The 24320-nt window shown below is 40.9% G+C and overlaps 1 long non-coding RNA gene across 1 annotated transcript in view; it reads left to right on the top strand.

The window, feature by feature from the left end:
* Window positions 1-24320, top strand: part of LOC123594066 — a 491068-nt gene that overhangs the window by 293064 nt on the left and 173684 nt on the right. The window contains exon 3 of the long non-coding RNA XR_006710656.1: window positions 6707-6863. This is a non-coding gene — a long non-coding RNA (uncharacterized LOC123594066). The remainder of the gene's footprint in view (window positions 1-6706; window positions 6864-24320) is intronic.

Below are 24320 nucleotides of genomic sequence, written 5' to 3'. Positions count from 1 at the left end.
TTTCATTCAGATTAAATGTAATTAATTTTATTCGATTAAAAGCCCTCAATAAAAAAAATTGAGAGCGATTTTAGAGTAGGAATAAAAACAAAATGTCTTTGCTGATGAGCAAAGTGACAGAGAAAAGCTAGTCTCTAGGCGCTGTTAGGTGAGGAGCAGAGTCTGTCCTGTTCTTTCCCTGCACCTGTTTTTAGATAAATAAATGTCTAGTGATCATCGATATCTGATAATAGTAATATCAGAGCCTCTGGCCAGCTTTGACACCCATCGCTAAAGGATGAATGCCTTGTAATATTATTGAATTTCCAAATTATTATGAGTCTCCAAATTGGTTCATCCCATAAAATACAAGAATGGCTCAATACCTATTAATGCCAGGCACCATGATGATAAATCACATGGTAAGCCTCATGGATAAATCATGATGGATAAATCACATGATAAGCCTCATGATCCATATGTGCCAAAATGGATCTGGTAAAACTCAGTGCCAAGTCTGACTAAAATGGGTAATAAATAGGGACTGATAATTTTATAATGAAAAAAATAAGTATTTTCAGCGGTGAACCAGCTTTAATTCATGTGGAAACATTAGAAAAATTCCTATTTAAGTCAGTGAAAGGTAAGGATGCCCACTGTCATCGTTATGATTTGATGTTGCCCTGAAATTACCAGTCCATTACATTAGACAGAACAGAGATATATGGAACAAAAATTAGGAAGGAGGAAACACAGACGCTTGCAGATGTGAGTGCGTATCTTGAACACATTAAGACTATAATCCGAAAAGCTGTTAAAAATAAGAGAATTCAGTAGTTATATATATGTAAATATAATTTAAATTGTATAATAGGGAACATATAACATTATAGGTTCCTGCTTTCTTAGAAAAATGTTGAAATGTCTCACATTCATTCCCTGTGAACTTTATACACTGTCCATATATACACAGCTCTGACCTGTATGTAATAGCTATTATATGCATACATATGTAATACATACATAGGCATACACACAAATGTGTATGCACAAGACCAATACACAATGGGTAGTAAAATATGGTCGGTCTGGGTTATGCCCATCTTCTCCTCTTCATCGCATATCCCTCTTTCTCTTTGAGAACCGCCCCCAGTATATGTGCATTCCTTTTACTTTAAGTAAAAACAAGTGAAAGTGGAAAAATTAAGTAAAATGCGTCTAAGTCAACTTCCTTCATTTCTTCTTGTTTTTCCACATTTTTACCCAATACTGCCCTCTTATTAGAGCCAAACAAAAGCTAACAGCTTTTGGGATGTTTTTCCCCGAAATAAATACCAATTCATTACTGGATTAGAAACAAAAATTTGGGGCACCTGGGTGGCTCAGTCAGTTAGGCATCCGACTTCAGCTCAGGTCATGATCTCATGGTTCTTGAGTTTGAGCCCCACGTTGGGCTCTGTGCTGATGGCTCAGAGCCTGGAGCCTGCTTTAGATTCTGTGTCTCCCTCTCTCCCTGCCCCTCCCCTGCTCACACTGTGTCTCTCTCTCTCTCACTCTCAAAAATAAATACACATTTAACATAATTTAAAAAAAAAGAAATGAAAATTAATCTCACATTTGTCCTGAATTAATTAATAATTTAATATTTCTGTGACAACTCTGGGGATGTCTTAGGAATTAGCAGTATCTTATACTTGTTCCTGTGACTGTCAGTTATTGTTGTGTATTAGATGTTCTGACGTCCAGGTTAAAAATTTACCAAGAATGTATTTAAAACAATGCTAAGGAAAGTGGCACATCCTAATATTTCTATAGCTTTTTATATTTCCATTGATATATTTTTGCTTTACCTTCTCCAGCACATTACCATCCCACTGAGCTATCATCTGTCTCTGTGTCTATGTATCTATGCATCTATCCATCCATCTCTCCATCTCCCTATCATCTGTCTGTCCATCTGTCCCTCTACCTATTGATCAATCCATCCATTATCTATCCTCTATCTATCTATCTATCTATCTATCCATCTACCTATCTATCCATCCATCCATCATCCATCCATCATCAATCTATCATCTATATATTTACTATCTATCCATCCATCCATTCATCATCCATTATCTGTCTCCCTATCTATATCTATCTGTATGTAACACTATCCAACTCATATCTACACCATGAATATTTGAGCATGTAATATACAACACATATATCTCATGATTTTAAAACCACATTGTTGGTAATAACGATTCGGTAAATCTCAGGATACAATTTTGGACTCATTTGCAGGAATTTACCAAGCCATGAAAAGATCACTTCGGACTACTGTGAGTTCTGTGAAGAATGATACTGGAGAAAGACAAAACACCATTACAATTACTAGAGCATCACGTTGTCAATCAGGTGCCTCTCCTACACTCACCTTTACAACCCAGTCATCTTCAAGCATCCGCTTCCTGTCTGCTCTCTGAAAACAGGGCTTTACGATAGAGCATTAAATATCCGTGTAGCTCCGTCACAGGACGGGCGAATGAAAAATTAAAGAATTAAAGTGTCCCGCATTTCAGTGGCATGAACATCAATTGCAATAAATGTGCGTGTGGCCTTTCTGGCGACAGTCATTCCTATTAGCTGTTAGGTCTCAGTGGCATCTGTCAGTTCTGCTAAGTAAATGACAAATGGAAAGGCTGAGAATGCAGTTGAGTAGGGATAGCATTGGATTAGGCTATGTGACAGCTCCATTAGATTTAGGTCACTTGTCACGAGCCTTAATCCGGTCACGTATTTCCCTACGTATAGATGTCGGACAGTGGACCATCAGCTCTCCCAGGTGTGACTGGGCACAGAGGCTGGGGAGACAGATGCGGGGGAACCTTTGATAAGGGGGCAGAGTGGCTGGCTGGGCAGAGCTAGTGGCAGGTGTAGGCATGGTGGCCAGATGGAGTGGGGCTGCACGCGCCAGATTGTGGCGGGAGTGCCCTGCCTGCCTGGAAGTTCAGACGTTTCTTTTTTCTGTTTGGCTTGGTTTCCTCCTTCTCAGTCACTCATTTTTCAGGCACTCCTCAGAGTCACCTAGAGATGGTTTTTTGGAAACTACTCGGGTAGCAGCATGCCGTGGAATGCAGAGAGGGACAGAGCACGCTCAGATGCAAAACTCGGGAAGAGCTGAAGACGGGCTGCTGAGTCAAAGCAGTAGGGATGGTGGGGGGTGCAAAATGCAAGAAACTCAACAAAGGAGCCAAGCATTGTTTCAGGAAACCTAGAGATCACTAATCCACCACACACGCAGCTGAGCCAGAGTCTTAGCGGAGAGCCTCCATATGCAGATGTGAGCCAACCAGCTTCTCCAGCTTGCTCTGTGCTGACATCCGCTTCCTGTTTGAGCCCCTCTCCACCATGCACCCTGCCCCCCAAACCGTCAGGGGTCCAAAAGGCAACACACATTTCCAAAAGCCGTCACTCTGCTTGTGAGACACCACCGGAAGGCTGTTGGCATCTTACTCTTTTGAAGTCACAAAAATAAAGAAAATCAAATGTAAATTAAGGAGATATTTGCAAGGTATCCAAAAATGCAGAGAGGCCAACTCTATTATTGCAAAATAATAAGAGACAAAAAAAAACATGTTTGCTTTGACACTTGTCATTCTGTCACTGACACCCTTTTTGAAAGGGGTGTCTTCAGTCACGGTGTGAACTTCCCAAAGTGCCAATCACATTTAAAACCGTGACAAGAGACCCTGTGTTTAATCTCCCCATCCTGCTGGGAATGACCTCCAGTTCATTTCAACCACACTTGGTTTTTTCTTGTCTCAAAAGACACTGGCTCTTCCTTGACCCAGAGGGTTTCCATTTGCTATCCCGCTCCCCTCCTTTCTCCTTTTCCATCCAGTGGACCGGCATGCACCTCTTCCTCACGGCTACAACCAATGCACCAACTTTCTGAAGCCGTGCAAGCTTCCTCTGGAGGATTAGTGACTTGGCACTGGCTTCACAGAGCCTGGACTGCCTGTGATCAAGGCAGTGCGTGTGGCTACGTGTTTACTTCCTCTACCAGACTTCGAGCATCTCGCGAGCATGGTATTTCCCTTCGTGCCCTCAGCTCCTGGCACATGATGGAGGCTTTTTAACGGTTCATTAAAACAAAACAAAAATAAATGAAATATATTGAAATAAATGAAATGAAATGAAATCATGCATACAGAAATGTATTAGGCATTCTGGGAATTGCAAGAACCCCAACTTCATGTTAGATTTATGACAAGTGACGATGTTATGCTGGTCCATGGCTATGTGGATTCTGTTGTGATGCTCCCTCCACTAGGAGTCAATATGATGGAGAGTGGGGTCCAGCACAGTGTATCAACCTCAACACTATTGACATTGAGGTTGGATCATTCTTGTTTGTGGGAACTGCCCTGTGCATTGTGGGTCATTGAGCAGCATCCCTGGTCTCGACCCACCAGGTGCCAATGGTAACATCCTCCCTGTGTTGTGACAACCTAAAAGGTCTCCAGACATTGTCAAGTGCCCTCTGGGCAGACGAACTCACCCCGAGGTAGAGAATTGCCAGACTACCCTATAGGATCTTTTTTTTTTTTTTTTAGCTTCCTTGTTTCTTAAGAAGGGAGTCATTAAGAGAAAGAGGAACATCATTTATTGTGGAAATACTAAAGTATCTCCAGTTTCTTTTTGGACATTGTTGAAGCCAAATAAAACTCATCTTTCCTCTCTAAGGAGAAAGAAAGGAAAAAGATGAAGCTGGGATAGTTCTAGTGGAACCATTTCCAACCAAAGGAGCCTTACGTGGGGTGCAGATTCAGAACACGGACACCCATCAAGGAAAGGCATGGTTTGGGGTGAACAACTATGAGGTGCAGTCATTCGTTTGCTCTTTTCCTTACAACCTGGCCGCTGCGTGCGTGTCTCCTTCTGGATGACCCCATGCGTGCTGGAGGGCTGGGGTCCATTCTTCTCCATGTCTGCATCCAACTGCCAGACACACAACAGCACTGGAACATGAACTGAGCTGGCATTGTTGTCAGTCTCACAAGCCAAATTCCGTCTCACTTGAATTGAAGCTGTTACTAACAGACAACCACAAAATCTTTTTCTCCGAAATCACACACATGCTTACTACTCTTGACCTGCTGGTTTATGATGAATTACTTCCTTATAGCTGCTTAGGTAATTGCATCGTCAGTAGTAAGTCAGCAATAGGAAAAGGTAACGAAATGGTTGGGTTTTGTTTCCACTTCTACTAAGAAACTACTTCATTATACTTAAACATTTCTGGGGCGCCTAGGTGGCTCAGTCAGTTAGGCATCTGACTTCAGCTCAGGTCATGATCTCACGGTCCCTGAATTTGAGCCCAGCGTCGAGCTCTGTGCTGACAGCTCAGAGCCTGGAGTCTGCTTCCGATTCCGTGCATCCCTCTCTCTCTGCCCCTCCCCTGCTTGTGCTCTGTCTCTCTCTCTGTCTCTCTGTCTCTCTCTCAAAAGTAAATAAATGTTAAAAAAAAAAAAAGAATATTCTGAAATTTTTCAAATTATCTCAAGGAGAAAGAGCAAAGATCGTTGGAGTAATCTGGGTTCTACAGAGAAACAGGCAATAGAATACATATATAGTATGTCAAGGAATACATGATGTCATAGTCATATATGTACATGTTACATAGATATTCACATACACAGGGTGTGGAGATCTCAGAACCTATGATTTCTTCTTTGGAAGTTTCCATATGATTTATGCACCTACACAATGTTCTCCGCTTACCTTCTACTTAATAACACCTTTAAAACTGCTTAAGTATACACACACACACACACATCTGAAAAGTAAAATAATTGAAATCAAAAAGGTATATTATAAATTCCTGGAAGATAAATGCCATGTTCTAATTCGACATGTGTATATTTTTTTCCTTTTGAAAAAACTTATAAATAAATGTGCTATACATTAAATATCAAGAAGTAGTCATTATTGGAGCACCTGGGTGGCTTAGTTGGTTAAGTGACTCTTGATTTCAGCTCAGGTCATTATCTCACTCACTCAGGTCATTGTTCCCACTTTGTGGGAACAAACCAGCATCAGGCTCTGCACTGACAGTGTGGAGACTGCTTGGGAATCTCTTCCTCACTCTCTGCCCCTCACTCAAAATAAACAAATAAAGATTTTTTAAAAAAGAAGTATTCATTATTGATTACAATTCAGGATATACTACTGAGAGAATCATAGAATCAAAATATCAACTCACGATACAGTAGTGATAATTCCCTTCCAATTAATTGACATGTATTGTAATATAAAAATAGGATTAATGTAAATCTGCCAAACAAAATTCCAAAATCCCAATTATTTCCCATTTATGGCATGAGAAAAATTTGTCTCCAAATGTTACCGTCCCTTCCCTTATACTCATCGAGTGTGTTTTGAATTAGTGGAGGTTTGTATGCCAGCCTTGTTAAATATTGCAAATTTATCTGAAGAAATGACAGGCGTGTGAGGATATTTTATTGAAACTTTACAAAATATTCAGTTCAATTCATTTGAAAACATCAGGGGGGATAAAAACCGAAAGCATTAGAAATATTTCTATCTCTGAGCCATCCTATCCTAGGAAGCCAAAATTTGTTGTAATTCAATATTCCTATGAGTAATTACTTTTATTCTTGGATTAGAAACAATTCTATTTTCAGTGGAGTCTTGACTTTATTTTGTTCTTCTTTAGGGAAATCATTTCCATTGATGACGAATAGGTTGCCTTTTTGTGTTACCTTCACTTGGACACATCCCACTGGAAGTCCTGGCTTTCAAAGGATCATTTCAGGCCATCGGTAACGGATTATGAACCGTAGTCCACGAAGGAGCAGGCTTGTTGGGAGACAGTAAGTCGAACCAGTTTGTAGAGTGTATCGGGAGTGACACAGAGCTTTTCATCACTGGCCTCCTAACTGGGGTGTGTCCTCTCCTTACGTTCTCTCCAGGGGAAAACTTCTTTGGCCACCCAGGGTCTTTGTGGTTACATATAAATTTTAGGGTTGTTTTTCCTATTTCTGTAAAGAATGCCATTGGCATTTCGATTGCGATTGTTTTGAGTCTGTAGATCTCTGTGGACTGTGTGGAATGTAACCATATTAATTATTGTGGTTCATGAACAGGAGTATCTTTCCGTTTATCTGTCATCTTTCATTTCCTTCACCAATATTTTATAATTTCCAACGCACAAACTTTCACCTCTTTGGTTAATGTATTCCTAAGGATGTCACTGTTTTTGTTGCTTTTTCTAATGAGATGGTCTTCTTAATTTCCTTTTTCGATAGTTTATCACTTGTATGTAGAAATGCCACTGATTTTTGTGTGCTGATTGTGCGTCCTGCAACTTTACTGGCTTTATCAGTTCTAAGAGTTTTTTTGTTGGGGAGTCTTTAGGATTTCCCCCCTATATGACCATGTCATCTGCAAACAGATGATTTTACTTCCTCCTTTGTAATTTCGGTGCCTTTTATTCCCTTTTCTTGTATACTTGCTCTGGCTAGGACTTCTAGTCGAATAGACTTCTAGTCTAGTCTAGCTGTGTCGAATAGACGTGGCTACGGTGCACATTTTTGCCTTGTACTGGATCTTACAGGAAACACTTTGTTTTTCATTGTTGAGTGTGATGTTTGCTGTGGGTTCTTCATAGATCATCACATTTATTGTGGAGCCTGCTTGGGATTCTCTTTCTCCCTCTCTCTCTCTGCCCTCCTGGGGATTGCTTTAATTTTTGCACATGTATTCGTCTCTTTCTCCGACGTGTCTCCTCTCCCTCTGCCTAGAAATCGTGTCCTGGGGTGGGGTTGCAGTCACTCCGGAATAGAATCTATCCTTACTTCTGCTGTGTTTTGACCCACATTTTAAAAGGCTTCTCCACCTCTGACATTACAGAGAGTTTTGTTTTTCTTACTCTCACTGGAAATATTCTCATTTTGATTGCATATTTGAAGAGTGTACATAGATGTGTAAATGTAATTTATTTCCAATTTATATCCTTTTTCAGAATATAAATGTCAAGAATGGTCAAAATCACACACATTACATTATAAACACCACACTGCTAAACCGTGCATGCCCGTGCACACACCCACGTGCAAGAGAGAGGATGGTACATTTGTGTTATTTATAGATCGCTGAAAAATATAATTTCGTTGTTTTTCAAGCTACATGCCAATGTTCAAAATTTCCAAGGTCCGCCTCATTTTATCCTTATGCCATAATAAAGTCAAAGAAAAGAATTCACTTTTGAGTTCCAGTTACCGTGGAATCGCCCTAACCCTTTCAGGTACCTCTTTAATTTGCTCTCAGACTCTGAAAAGTACATCGAACTTCCATTTGCCTGCTGCTCTATGATCATCCTGTTTCAAAGCACTCCCCAAACACGCCCAGGCACATATTCTGTATGATTTCCACGTGAGCCAAAGGGAAAGCCAGCACGGCTGAATGTGGCTTTATTTGGCACAAGCGGATAAGAAAACAGATTTCATTCTCTGACTGCAACCAGTCGTTATCGAAGAGAGAATTTAATTTCACGTCCATGTTTTTGACTACAGCTACATGCGTCATCCGTAAGAAACCCGAGAGGTTTTAGGTAACACACACAGCTGGGTGTGCAAAGCATTTCTGAAATCTACATAAGATTGCACCATGGCGACATGGAATGTCCTGCCATCACTCTTTACCAGGGACCCAGAGGGAACACACAGGAAACTTTTCAGGGATTCTCTGGAAGTTTCTGCCCTCTCCGGTTACCTAGATATTCGGTCTAGGCTCTGTGGCCCCCAGGATGGAGCTCTGGAAGCAAGTTGGTGTCACTGTCTGGGAACAGGACCCTCATGCATGTTTGGAAGCCAATGTTTCATCTTTATGTTTCTTAGGAAAATGCACATTTCCGAATTGCCAGTCTCTTTAATCAACCACTTGAAGGTTATAGGTTTGATGCATCGAAGAAGCAAAATTATGTTCCTTTTCTACAAGGGTCACATTTTCCGTAAAGTTGCTTCGTGTTTTCAGTTTAGCATGCCATAACACAAGTTTGCATGGGCCTCGACAGGAGCGCTTGTTAAACCTGGACGGCTGGGCGCCCCTCTCAAGTTTGTGGTTCAGTAGATCTGGGGTGGGGCCCCCAAATCTGCATTTCTAACAGATTCCCAGGTGGGGCCCATGCTGATGGTCCTCATACCACACACACAGAGAACCATTCTTCTGCAAGGTAATTCTCACATTTTAGCCAAATAATTATATTCAACAGACGAAATAATTCTATATTTTGGGCTCCAGATTCATAATGATTCATTCCATTAAGACATTCTCCTTTTCAAAAAATTCACTGCTTAATTATCCACATCTTGGCATTTTATAATATTTTCACTCTGGCTCTGATAGCTGTGATTTTCAGAAAACAATAAAATCCATGCAGGCATTGTGCCTGATGATGTTCCCATCACACCCATTACTTATTAGACTTTTTTTCTCCCTTTATTAGAATTGATTTTAAAATCCCTCTTACCTTCTTGGAAAATGAACTGGTAAGATCTATCAACACATCCATATTGGAGCCACCTGTAAAGCTTAATCACTCACAGAAGGCTCTTACGAGCTGTGGCTTGCCAGTAGGTCACCTTTCACCTGTGTTTAGGAGCCACAGGGTCACGCAGGGTGGCCAGGAGGCAGCCTGCCTCTCTTCCGTGGTGAAATTTCAGGTGTGCGGAGAAGGGCTCAGACTTCCGGGCAAAAATCTCGCCCACAGGCCCGGTGGGGGCTCCATTTCCACTCTTGCTTTGATTAGCAACTCTTTCACTAAATAACTAGAACTAACAGAGTGTATGTATTCCCCAAACCGGTGACACATGGAGGAAAAAGCGTTGAGCATACTACAAGATGGTATTCATTTCCTAGGGCCGCTTTAGCAAAGGATTGCAAACTGGGGACAACTTACTGTCTCTCAGTTCTGGAGCCCCCAAGTTTGAGATCCAGGTTGGGCAGGGCGGCTCCGCTCCCCCCAACGTTTGGTGGCGGGGGTCCTTCCTGCCTCTCCCAACTTCTGGGGGCTCCAGGGATCCCTTGGCCTGTGGCCTCATCCCTCCCATCTCTGCCTCTCTCTTCCCGTGGCTTCTCCTGTGTCTGTTTCTCTTCTTCTGTCGTTTATAAGGACACTTATTGGGTGTCGTGTCCATCCTAGTCCAGGATGATCTCCCTGGTTCCTGGCGCTGAGCTCCTAACACCTTTGGAATTTCCAGATGGGAGAATAGGAGAGAAGAACATCTTTTGTTATTCATAAAAAGCCCCTCCCCCATTGACCACACCTGAGTGTATGCTAATAGGGTGCCCCTTGGGGCTTGGAGGCTGGTTGCCAGGGAAACCAACCCCAAGATCTGGGGGTTGGACTTTCAGCCCCAGGCCATACCTCCAGGAAGAAGACAGGGGTTGGAAATTGAATCAATCACCAGTGCCCAAGGATTTAATCAATTGTGCCTAATGAAACCTCTGTAAAAACCCATACATGAAGGGGTTGAGGGGCTTCCGGGTTGCTGAAGGCACCCGCATCTCTGGAGGGTGCTGCACCCCAAACTTCTGGAGACAGAAGCGTTGTGATCGAGCCCCTCCCGGAAGTCAGCCGTCTGTATCCTTCACGATAAACGGATAATAGTGAGTACAGCGTTTCCTTGAGTGTTCTGAGTGCTCCTAGTATAGCAACAAAACTAAGGACTAGGTCATGGGAACCCCTGATGCGTAGCCAAGTCGGACAGAACGGTGGGTACCCTGGGGACCCGCTACTTGTGATTGGCGTCCAGACTGGGCAGCCTTGGGGGACTGAACCCTTTTCCTGTGGGGTCCGCCCGAACTCGCAGTACTGACAGAATTAAACGGTATTAAATGGTAGGACACCTCGTTGGGGTCTGCAGAGAATTGCTCGATGTGAAAAACACACATTTGGTGTCAGAAGTGTTGAGCAGAGAAACTGTTTTCCCTTCAACAATCAAACATCTTTTTTCTCCTTCAGAGCAAACACCTCCTCCTGGCTGACCTCTCTGGCTGTCGGCCTTTTCCCCTGTAAGCCATTCTCGTCTTTATAGTCAGAGAGAATCCTCTGAAACACAAATGAGATAATGTCTGTGTCCTACTTAAAACCCTCAGCGGTTTTCTGTGGCTGTGACAAAAAAAGATGTCTTCACCTGTCCTGCGGAGCGGGAAGGTGCAGCTGGCGTGATCCGTGGTCAGGGATCTAGTAAACACATTTCGGGGGTTGATGCAAATGCTTTTCCGCCAAGCATACCTCTAGGTATCGTCTGCTTTGTATTCTAGGACTTCCATAGCTTTGAAAATTATTTCTTAGTACTTATACCTGACATAGAAGAAAGATACTAAAATAATTTGTCAACTAATCAATGCATTCGACCGTCTGAGACTCGATCCTTCTCTTTTCGCAAGGGAGGCCATCCTAACCTCTTGAAATAAATTCACTTTTGCCTTCCTATTTCCAATATTTCTTTCTCTTCCTCTTCTTCCTTTCTTCTGCAGAATTTCCAATAATCCCATCTATTATAGGAGTCCTCGTTTCATGCCTGGTATAATAAGCCTACCTCAGTTTTGCTCTCCAATATATTGGCTCGGAGGGACGGATCAGTGATCCTCACCATATCAAAGATGTATTCAAGACCAAACAGAGCTCAGACCTAACCAACAAAGAACACCCTCTTGATAGAATTCACGATGGGAGTGACAACTCGGTGTGATGGAGAAATTTGTGGAGTGTGTGGGCACGATTTCCTGATTAGGCTCGCAGACAGCTCTAAAGGCTGCTATTCCGTGTATATCACTCTCTTCGAAAACTGTGTCTTCCTCTCTCTCTGCCCCTCCCCTGCTTGAGCTCTGTCTCTCTCAAAAGTCAAGAAATAAGCCCTTTCATTATTCAAAGAGGTATGTTGTATGGAACTCTACGCAAGATTATTTGAACATCAGACGCACTGAGGTCTACATGAGGTGAACGTACTTCTGCGAGGAGTAGGCACAATGCAAAAGGTCCAGATTCTCTAGCCCCCTTTTCTTTACCTTCCGTCTGTTGGTAAGTAACCTGGCTCACACTTGTCTCCTATCACAGTCCCCAGTTACCCCAGCTGGAAATAATCTCTCCATCTTCTGAAAGCCTTGCATAGTATTTTTGTCCATTTGGTTATTTGGTAATTGTCCCTGATTTTTTTTTTTTTTAATCGGCATACAGTTGACGCAGTATCACGTTAGTCTGAGATGTACAACGTCATGATTTGAGAAGTCTATGCGTCACGCTATGCTCACTGCAAGGGTAGCTCTTACAATACCGTTGACCGTATTCCCTATGCTGTGCCTTTCAACCCCATTAATTGTCCTTGATTTTAAACACGTTCACAGTGGTGGTCGGTGCTTCAGCATGTGATGAGTCAGGGGCCACACACATTCCGTCCATAGCAGGCAGATAGGATATGAATACAGTGCTTAGGAAGTCAAAATGAGCTAGGTCTACGCTGCACAAACTCGACTGATTGGCCTCTTGCCTCTCCTAATCTCACGCGATCACACTCTGTATACCCAAAGAGATTTTGCTATCTGCGTGAGCTCTTTTCTCCTGGTAGTAACCCCAGCTGTTTTCACTGGTGGCAGAATCTGTGACCTAAGTCATGCATAGGCTTTCCTAGGGCCTCAGTACCTTGAATATGCTAATTACCCCCAAATATGGGAATGAATTGAATTCTTCTTCTTCTTTTTTTTCAACGTTTATTTATTTTTGGGACAGAGAGAGACAGAGCATGAACGGGGGAGGGGCAGAGAGAGAGGGAGACACAGAATCGGAAACAGGCTCCAGGCTCTGAGCCATCAGCCCAGAGCCCGACGCGGGGCTCAAACTCACGGACCGCGAGATCGTGACCTGGCTGAAGTCGGACGCTTAACCGACTGCACCACCCAGGCGCCCCGAACGAATTCTTCTTTAGAAACTGTTTGACCTACTCATTTGTTTTGTTTCTTTTTAGTGACACACTTTTCATGTGGGCAAATGAAGGTTCTTACCTGGTCACACTACTACTTGTAACTAACAGTTAAGTTATTAATGTAGGTATTCAAGAACTAGGTATTGTGTCCAATACATCTTTAAAAAATTTTGTTCTGGGTTCCTGGGTGGCTCAGTCGGTTAAACGTCCTACCTCCGCTCAGGTCATGATCTTGCAGTTCATGAGTTTGAGCCCTGCATCAGGTTCTCTGCTGTCAGCACAGAGCCCGTTTCAGATCTGCTGTGCCCCTCGCTCTCTGTCCCTCCTCTGTTCCCGCTTGCGCTGTCTCAAAAATAAATGCTTAAACTTGATCCTTTAAAACTGGTTCTGCCTCTTTTGCCAACTGTCCAAATCTTCTGTTTCGGCCAGTCTGGTTCCCTTCTCACATGGCGGTGGAATGTCTCTTGGCATCTCCTCAAAGCCAGAGAGCTTCACCCCATGGGCATAGGTGGGTTTTGTGGGCATCTGTGAACGTGACCTACCGTATATGCTTTTTCTTGTTTCAATTTCCTTCTTCTCATTTAATAACCTGATAAAGAGAGAAGTAGATCAAATGTTGTTATGAAGGAAATGTTCCCTGCAAACCAGTTCCAGTACGGTGAGGGATAGGTATTCTGCCTCGGTCGGCCAGGACAGAATGCTCTGTTTGAGTCACCGTTAGTCTGTCAGAGCCTGGGGCTGACGGACTTGTCAACCAGGTCCGGATCTTAGTCTGTGGGAAGCCTGAGGTTAAGTGAGCCTCAAGTGCCAGCATTGGTGACCCTATGAGGCCACTGAGAACTCGGGTGTCCCTCCTCCTTCCTCTGATACGATCTTTGTCATTACTCGGTCTTCAGCTCTATGGCAAGATTTCCGTGCAGTTCCAGGTGTGGTATCAGGATAGAGCATGAGAGCCATAGAGAGTGGAGGCCAAGAGCCCATGTCTTCTTGTGCGTCCCTACCTGTCAGGAGGACTCTTCCCAAGAGCCTCGAGGAAGACCTCCATCTTAATAGAAAGGGCAGATCACCTGCCTGTCCTGGGCCGGACACTAGTGAGATTAAGGGGATTGCCTCACTGTTGAATCAGATACTCCTCAACGAGCTGAGGAGAGCATCAACCTTTCCGTGGCCATTGGGCAGCAGGGCAGTGGAGGGCGCTGATGATAAACATAGGAACAAAGTCACACACGTAATTGGAAGTATAAATTCATCCTGAGAGGCAACTGCCCTGTGTTCCAAGGCAAATGTCTGCAACGGTTTGTTTGGTTTTGCTTTTGTTGTTGATAGCCCAAGATTTCTGATGGTACAAGATTATGAATGCCTACCTTTGTTTACATCAAATTGAGCAGAAGTTAGAAAGGGTCAGGAAGAAAAAAGCATGATAAAGCGTATGCATTCTTTGAATTCTATTTTCCTCCACGAGCAAGATGGAATTCAAAAACAACGGTGCTTTTCACACAGCAACGTCCTCCTCAGAGGAAGAATGGAAATAACAAAGCAGAAATAACACCCGATGACTTCCCATCCTGAAAATGCATCGGACGTTGTAATTATCTCATAAAAGACACAGACTCAAGATTTGAAAAGTCTTCACACACAGGATCCTTGGTGATGCAGAGCTTGTCAAAAACGGTCCATTTGATTTCAGGATAAATAAAAGAAGGCATTGTGAATTCAAGTGAAGAGTCTCAGGGCATTCCTGGTTTCTCCAATCCAAACCTACCAGTGTTTGAAATGTAAACTTGAACTTTGGAATCCATTTGCATCATAGGGCTAGGAAGAAGAAGCTTGTTCCACACACCAACTGAACAAAATATCTTAGGTTATTACAGGGGAGTGATCTCTTCCAGTAGATTTTAGTGATATTTTTAAATCTGTCACAACTTACAGGGCCACTCTGAATTAATCACCAGGGCACACATAAATCTGGTTTTCAAAAACTTCCCCCACCACTGGTAAATTTCTTTCTTTCTTTCTTTCTTTCTTTTTTTATACATTTTGTTTATTTGAGAGCGAGTGAGCAAGAGAGAGAGAGAGCAAATCCCAAGCAGGCTTGCAGCATAAGCACAGAGTCCAACGTGGGGCTGGGACCCACACAGTATGAGATCATGACCTGAATCTAAATCAACAGTCTGATGCCCAACTGACTGAGCCACTCAGGCGCCCCTCCCCTCGTAAATATCTTTGATTTCACCCACCCAGGGACAAAGACCCTCCTTCTGGCAAAATAGTGATTTAAAGTACCATGATTCAATAGTGAATTAAAGTAACAGAACTTGGAAGGAAAGCTTCTTTGGAAGTTTTAATGGAATGGGCGAGAGTTCCATTTTTGTTCCTGTTTTATGTACATGTTAAATTCCCTCCAGAAACCCCTGCTTTTTTGATACCTCCTCAGTCAATTCTTCCAATTTCTTCAATTTCCATCTGGCCTCCATGTACAATGGATTTATGACCTGTCCTGTAATTGTGGTCCCCTGTCTGTGGAGGTGTCTTGTCTTGTTCTAGGAAGCCTCAGTAAGGAAGGGCCTGTTTCTTTTCCTGGAATCTAAGAAGCTTGATTGTGTGACACCCCACTATTCCATGGTTCTCTGAGAGGAAACCTTGCCAATTCAACCACTGGCATGTTTTCTTTTCACTTACTTTCTACTCCTCGATACAGCTTTTTAAACAATGGATTGTGCCACCGTTACATATACATAAAATGGAAAATAGATACAAAATGAAGAAAGGGGTCCCTAAAACTCTGTACACTTTTTGCATGTTGCTCTTGGCATCCTCCAACACGGGTAGAAATCACCCGTGTCGCTAGCATATGCATCACCTTGAGCGAAAAGTTTACCATCACCAGCAGATTCTCCCAACCATGACTTTCTACCCCACAGATGACTTTAGGGTCCTGTTAATGTTTATAAAATAGGGGCACTTGGCTGGCTTAGTCGGTAGAGCACCTGACTCTTGATCTCAGGGTTGTGCGTTAGAGCCCCATCTTGGGTGTAGAGATTACTTAAAACTAAAATATCAAAAAAATGTATAAAAATAGAATTCTAGAATATCGATTCTTTTGGCTCTGGCATCTTGTGTTTACCGTCACATTTGGGAGATTCAATAGTGCTGTTATATGGAGTGGTGGTCCACTCACTTTTATTGCTGTGTGGTGTTCTATTGTATAAAAATACTATCATCTGTTGATCACTGCTGGGCATTTGATGTTTTCCAGTTTGGGCTCTTATAAACCATGCTGGTGAGCACAGTTTTGCCTAGATACCTCAAAGTGAAATTGGTGGGTTTGAGGGCCTGAGTATGTTTAAATATAATACACAGCGATGTATGCTTTTCAAAGAGCTGGCATTAATTTCCACTCCTACCCACAGCATGTGCATTCTGCTAATGTTCTATATCTGGGCTATTTAATATGGTAGCCACCAGTCACCTGTGGTCCCTTAAATTTAATGACTGTTAAATAAAGGCAAACCTTTCCTTCCTTGGGTCTAGTGTGGTCAAATTTCAAGGATTCAGTGGTGTTATGGCAGCTAGTGGCTACCATATAGGACAGCACGGAGTGGAACCTTTTCATGAGCACAAATCGTTCCGTTGGAAAACACCATTTCGTATCCTTACCATCCTGTAGTGTTAGTCTCTCTAAATTTATATATCCAGATGACTGTGAGTGAGATCACTTTGTGATGTTAACTTGCCTTTACTTGATTGCGAATATGTTTGGAAAACTTGTCATATTTCCTAGCCATTTAGACATTTTTTTCCTAAAGTGCCTATTAAAGTCCCTGGCTTCTATTTTTTAGATGGTTATCTGTCTTTCTATATATATATTTTTCCCCCGAGGAGTTGAAACAGTCCATTATATTTTCTCCTCTATCAAGCTTTTGTGTGCGTGTTGCAAATGTCACCTCCCACATGTGGTTTTTCCTTTCACTCACTGAACAGTGACCAGTGTTGAACAGAGATGGTTTGTTAATAAGGCAGCAAATTTTATAATCTTCCAGGTTCATGCTTTTTGTGCACTGTTTATAAAAGCTTTGCCTACCTCAAGGACGTGGGTGTTTGTTTCTTGAGATGGATACATTAATGGCTATTGTACAAAAAAGAATGCTATTCCATGCGAATTAGAAAGGTAGATAAAGTTGGAGCTCTGCCAAAAAGACGTCTGCTAACAGGTCACTTTAATAGGATCCATAAGGTTCTAGAAAGAGTATAATAGTACAAATATTTTATTTCTATTCTAAACCTAAGTTTAACATGAATACCCATAGCATCTGTTAAAGTGTAGATGTCCTCCTATACTATACCTCTGCGTTTTTTCAAGTTTGTTTGTTTATTTAAGTTATTTCTAAACCCAATCTGGGGCTCAAACTCATGATCCCAAGATTACTGAGGGGGCCAGACGCCCCTATACCTCTGCATTTTTTTACAATCAAAATTACTGACCTTTGTTTGTAAGTCAATTCTAATCTCTTTGAAATTATTGATGGGTACAAGAGACCAAAATATTTATCAGGATATATTCTGATGCTGTGTTTTAATATCCACAAGGCAAGTTAGACATTTGGTAAAATATCAACGTTAGCACAGTGGCCACTAGATAACTAGATCCTACCTCAAACTAAATGAATACATCATCACATAAATTTCAGATCAATGAAATATGTATTTCAACAGGAAAAGTTATATACAACGTAGACAAATATTGGTAGAACTTTGGGTCGTAGAAAGACTTTGTAAGCTTAATTCTAAATACAGAAATCAGGAAGGAAGGTACCTATTGGTACCTGTCTGGACCTGTCCAGTTCTGCCACTGACCTCTCCTTCCTCCCACTGATGGACACCAGTCATCCTTCATAGAGTAGCTCAAATATCATCCCTTGCCTACCTACACCCCCTTAATAGATTGGATCTCCCTGGGAACCACTGAGCTTATAACCTCCAATACACCTTCATAATGCTAGCCAAAATTGATAGCTGTGTATTTACTTCTGTGGCCTTTTAAAATTAATATCTTTCTTTCCTCAAATACATTTAAGGCCCCCAGGAGAGACCAGGTATATTTTACTCACCATTAATACCCAAACATTATTGTCTCTTTCCTATAGATGGAACTCAAAAATATTTTTATTTATTTTTTAAATTTTACAGACAGTGCAATGGAGGGGGGGAGCAGCAGCGAGAGGGGAAGAGAGAGGGGGGAGAATCTCAAGCAGGATCTATGCTCAGTGCAGAGCCAAACACGGGATTCGATCCCATGGCCCCGGGGTCATGACCTGAGCTGAAATCAAAAGTTTGATGCTCAACTGACTGAGCGCCCCCGGGCACCTCTCAAAAATATTTTTAAATGATAAAAATACTTACAGATTTTACTATACAAATAAAAATTTTTCTTATAAAAAGGAAATGTACATGAAAAATATGTAGAAAATAGTTTTAACACCTATGGCCTCTATATCAAGTATAATACAAAAGCTCTTAAAATTGATAGGAAAAAAAGTAAAATCATGACAAAGATTGAAACTATTTACAAAAGCTTTCAGAGCCCATAAACATGAAAGAAAAGCTTAAATTCATTTAAACAAAAATTGCTATATTTAAATACTGCCTGGGGTTTTCCTTGATATTGGTGAAAATAATAATAGAAAATATGGGCACGGACATCTGGCAAAGAATACTCTGGGACACTTTGAATAAAGTTGTATAACCTTTATATTTCCATTTGGAAATATAAGATGCCTTTTAAAATGTCTTACATTTGTCTCTGCAAGCATAGTTTTAGGAATTTAACCCAAAGAAAAATAGCACAATGGGGGAAATATATAATCCTGAGGAAATGTACAATACCAGAATAGTGGCACAAACATACTTGCCTATGACAGATATTGGTTAATTATGACATCCGTGGAACAGAATACTCTAGCTGATTCTATATCCGGAATAATCAAACATATTCTGTAGGGACTGGAAAAGAACAGAATCATAAATAAGATTTGCAGTTCTTCTCTCTAGTGTGCTAGAAAAATGGCTGAAATTTTGTTTTTGAAAATTGGTTATTCAGAAATTTTCTAATTTTTCTCCAACAGTTAACTCATACAATTAGGTCACAGTTAAGCCCATCCCTTTATTATTCAGATTTGTTTCAAATATTTTGCCCAATATTTTTAAATGGAGTTAGAATATATAGTATAATGAAATTTATACATGATACAAAATATATTTATTTATATTTATAACCTATAACTTATAGCATAATATAACATTGTACATTATATAATATACATTATTATAACATTTATAGAATATGCATTATATATAACATACAATGTATATTATATAGTATATAATAGGTGATTATGTAAGATATTATATAACATAGTAACATTTTTATTGTATAATTACATATCTCTATAGTATCTGTATCTATGGTATGATATAGGTACATATAACAGAAATACAGTTTATATACATCTTGAAAGACAGAAACAAAATAGAATATGAAAATCTTGCTTTGAAATGTAGGGTTATGGAGAATCAGTTTTAACATTTTTTTTTTAATTTGATAAATGGTAGGCATTGAAAAGTATAAATTGTTACATTTCTACCCTTTTTGTTTACTGGTATAGAGGAATAAACAGAAATAACAGTCATTCAAATCGTAGAAATAACTGTATTTCCAGTTAATTTTCCCAGTGACTTGAATGAATCTCATAATGAGATAATACATGTGAAATGGTTTTGAGAATTGTAAACAATAGGAAAAACGTGAGTGTTTATTTAGAATGATCTTGCCCTGGCAAATCCATTCATGCTGTTTTCCATACATCCCCACAATCCACTTTACTAGAAATCATTCCAAATAACTTCTAGAAATTGAAACACTTCTTCTGCGTTAGGAGAAAATAGAAGTAGGGAAATTATTTCCCTAAGCACACATGCTGAGTGCCAGAACTGATTAATAGTGGAGCCCAGAACCAGCAAAATGAGCCGTCTTGTGGGATGAGAGAATCGGCAAGCTTACCAGTATTAAGCATTTGATTAAATGAAATACTTTGAGACCACTGAGCAAACCACAACTTTCTTCTCAATACCTGTCTTTTTAATGTGTTCTAAAATACTTTTGTTTTTCCTGAATGCCAGGGAAGTCTAGTGTAGACTGTAGAATATGAAGTCACAGAGTGAATTTATTTAAATTCGGAATTGATTTTTTTTTTTTTGTAACTTGAATCTACTTGTCAGTAAAATGAAACCCTTGAAAACACAATGAATTATGTCGTGGAAATTTTTAGGTAAAAATAATTTATCAGCGGCCATAACTAGGATAAATTCCCTACCCCCTTCATTTTTCTACAGATCTCTAAAAAGTCCTAAAGACCTGTTGGGTCTGCAGCAAACTTAACTCACAAAAATATATGGGTATGGCCGTGAATAGACACTCCCCTCCCTTCCCCCATGAATTGATATCTCGAGCAATCAAAATGTTATTCATAATGAACACCTTAAAAAGAACTTACTACTTTTAGTTCAGCAATGCTGTGTGGTGTTTTCTTTAACACAATGTTTAAATGTTTATTTATTTTTTTGAGAGAGCATGGAAGGGCATGGGAGAGGGGCAGAGGGAGACAGAATCCCAAGGAGGCCCCATGCCCAGTGTGGAGCCTGACGCAGGGCTCAATCCCACAACCCTGGGATCATGAGGGGAGCTGAAATCGAGAATCAGACACTTGGGGTGCCCAGTCATGATCTTACGGTTCGTGAGTTCGAGTCCTGTGTCAGACTCCGTGCTGACAGCTCAGAGCCTGGAGCCTGCTTCGGATTCTGTGTGTGTGTCTCTCTCTCTGCCTCTCCCCCAGTTGCACTCTTTCTGTCTCTGTCTCCAAAACAAAAATAAAACATTTAAAAAAAGAGACAGAGACAGAGTCACTCACCTGGAGCAATCAAGGCGCCCTCACCCATGTTTGCTTAATAGAGGAAAATCCATGTGTACACGGAGACTTCTCCAGAATACCCCATCACCTTGTCGGATCATCCCTTGGTTTATGGGTTAGCTGGCCCCCATGATCCACAAATTGAAGTCTATGTAGAAGAATTGCATGGGAAACATGCCTGATATTCCTTTATGTTTTTTGATTCCCCAATAGCCTGAGGTGTCTTACCATGTCATCTTAAAACTGCTGCATCAGAAGAGATGCCCCAGCCAAATACAAATACTTTACTCCTCCCATGTGCCCAGTGGCAGCCTATGCTTCTGCTAAATCAAACTGCGGTAACACAGAAGACAACTTCCTATTAAGACTAGAGCCTTGAACAAGGAAATTGGACCCCGTTTCTCTCCTCTGAGTTACACACTCATAAGTAAGGCTGCTTTCCAAGGAGGAGACATGAAACCATGCAAGTAGAAGGGACAATAAAAACGACTTTCCAGTTGAGAGATTATAAAGATCAAAAGCCTCTCAAAACCTTCAAAAACTCATCCAGTAAAAACATCTAAGAAATCCAGTAGTTCTAGGTTGCTTACATAGTCCTGTTTCCCACCAAATTTTCCATCCCTAAGTCTAACAATAGACAGTTTGGCCCAGATAGACATGGGGTGGTCTGAGGACGGAATAATATGGGGAAAGAGAAACCTCTCTTCTGCTCGTGACACTAAGAAGGGGTTTCACTCTATGACCTCCCGTATTTTTTGGTTTCATTTTCTACTGACTCACCCTTTTCCCCATTGAGCACCGTGTTTCCCATTTTCCTAATGGTTTGGGGCATTCTTCTCCACGTCTTCTTCCTTTTAGTTGATTGGTGAGCATGAGGAGTTCTTCACCTTGGAATGCTCAGCTGCTGGGGCTAGAGCCGGACAAAACATGCTAAAACAGAACCCAGTGAGTACAGGACCAAAAGTAGAACACTACAGCCACGGTTGAAGTGCATGACGCAGAGCTGGCCTATCAAAGTGTGGAAGACAGAACGTGTGAACCATGGAACCAGGATGCCCACGTGCACAGTGTAGTGAACAGCATAGTGTGGTGGATTTGGGGGACATGGGAAGAGTTTGGAAAGGGCTAGAACATATACTGAGTATTGGGCACTGTGAAAGTTATGTGGAAGTCACTATGGAGTCACCAGAGACCATTATGAGTGATCCCAGGAAGATGCACTTGAGATAATTTTACTCATCTGGTCACAATGGCAGAAGCTTTCCGATCCTTTGTAGCCGCCATATTTTTTTTTTTGGTCACGAGGTGATTCCTTTCTCTTAGTGTGCTCTTCCTCTCTTTTACCATCTGCCTTTGGATCTTGCCTCCAAAGACCCCTTCTCCGTGAAACTTCCAAGGCTGTCCCTCCTCCCATTCCCCCTACCCCCACCAAACACATCATACCTACTTTCTGGGCTCTATTTCAGTTTATCCTTAAGACTTTTATGTACACTCTGTTGTACATATGTTTTTCTTTTTTCTTTTCCTTTCTGGTCTATCTCCCTCAACGAGGTAGGTGAGCTAGGATCTATGCACAGTCGATGTGCTGCCCTGACGTTCGAGCTCAACCTGGTAAACAGCGCGTGTAGGGTCTGCTCTCTCAGACTTGATGAGACGGTTCTGCATAGGTTTTGTAACATGGATCACTCTTGTTTTCCATTTTAAAAAGTAATCGTTTGGGGGCGCCTGGGTAGCTCAGTCAGTTAAGCATCCGACTTGGGGTCAGGTCATGATCTTGTGGCTCACGAGTTCAAGCCCTGCATTGGGCTCTGTGCTGACAGCTCAGAGCCTGGAGCCTGCTTCGGATTCTGTGTCTCCCTCTCTCTCTGACCCTTCCCCATTCATGCTCTCTCTCTCTCTCTCTCTCTCTCTCTCACACATAAATAAATGTTAAAAATTTTAAATAGTAGTTTCACTGCAAAATCTTTTTGAAAATAAAAGAGTAAAAAGGATAAATTTAGTCTCTTTGATATACTTGCTTGCCAAAGATGAACACTGTCCATTTTTTGGCAAATGTGTAAATTATTTAATACAGTGCCCATTGTACATGAAGTAGGTGATATACACATTTTATGAAATGTTTACAAACTTAGGATCTTGTATATATAATTGTGCATTCTGCTTTAAAAATGCTGTATTTTTGAAAATTTACAATGTGATATATATTTTTATCTGAATTTTAATGGCTGAATGTTAACAGAAAATCTATTCAACTATCTTAATTTTGTTGAGGACCTACGCTTTTTTTGTGATTTTTTAAAAACTATTAATAACCTTGTAGCAAACATCCTTGTGCATTCATCTTTATGTAAATCTCATTTCTTTAGGATAAATTCCAAATAATGGAGTTGTGGTAGGTTTTAAATTGTACTGTTATTTCCCCCTTAATCTATGCAAGACTCAACTCAGCCCTACTAATATCATGCTATTTCATTTTCTCCATATTTTTAGATATGCCTGAGGAATTGAGAGAAAAACTAGTCATTTTGTTTAGAGTATTTTCTTTCATTTTAAAAACTCAAATTCAACATTTATGGAGCTTTCCAAACACTGTAGTGTTTTTATCTGCACTTTTTAAGCATCATTTATGAGTAGACAAGATTTCCAGCTTAAATAATTAGGCATGAGGATGAAATATTTAGAACTCCTCTTGGAAATAAGCATTTATATTTTCATCCATAATGATCAGTATTCACCTTAATTGCTTAATTTTCTAACAAAAAACAATAGTGCTTACTATTAATTACCTTATTCTAGACTATAATAGTGTCAGTTGTTAGGACCTTACATAGAAAAGCCTGTGTCTCTAAGGTGACTCTCTCCTTCCAAATTGGACATCAAGACCCCCTCCCCCCCCCCAAGTATATAATGTCCGGCTATATTTATTCAATATCTGATACCCTTAGAGCTCTGTGCTAAATGCCAAGCATGCTTAATGCTAACATATATCCTAAATATTCATGAAAAACATGTGAGAAATATAAATGAAGTCCATTCAGTAGAACAAACTATGTAAGGAAATGATTTGGAAATTACATACATCAGATCTCAAATGAGAAAGGACAGTTTCTTGGAAATGAGTCTGCATTGCCCTGAAGAAGTGATGAGAACATTGAATGGAGTTGGCATTCCTCAAATACACATTTGCTTATTTAACTTCAAGGAGGAATCAATCTGTTTCAAATGAAGAAAGGGATTTTGTGCCCAGAATGGCAAATGGGCTTATAAGGCTAATTCTGCAGGAAACAAGGGATTTGGAATTTGTGGAGAAGATGCCATTCAAATGAAGATCATAAGCTCTAAGAAGGTGGTGTGACCAGGCTCCTTTATGCATCCATACCTA

Source organism: Leopardus geoffroyi, chromosome X (genome assembly GCF_018350155.1).
Source record: "Leopardus geoffroyi isolate Oge1 chromosome X, O.geoffroyi_Oge1_pat1.0, whole genome shotgun sequence".
Taxonomy (NCBI): domain Eukaryota; kingdom Metazoa; phylum Chordata; class Mammalia; order Carnivora; family Felidae; genus Leopardus; species Leopardus geoffroyi.
Note: the sequence above shows the minus strand (reverse complement) of the source record. Positions and strands in the feature narration are given on the sequence as shown.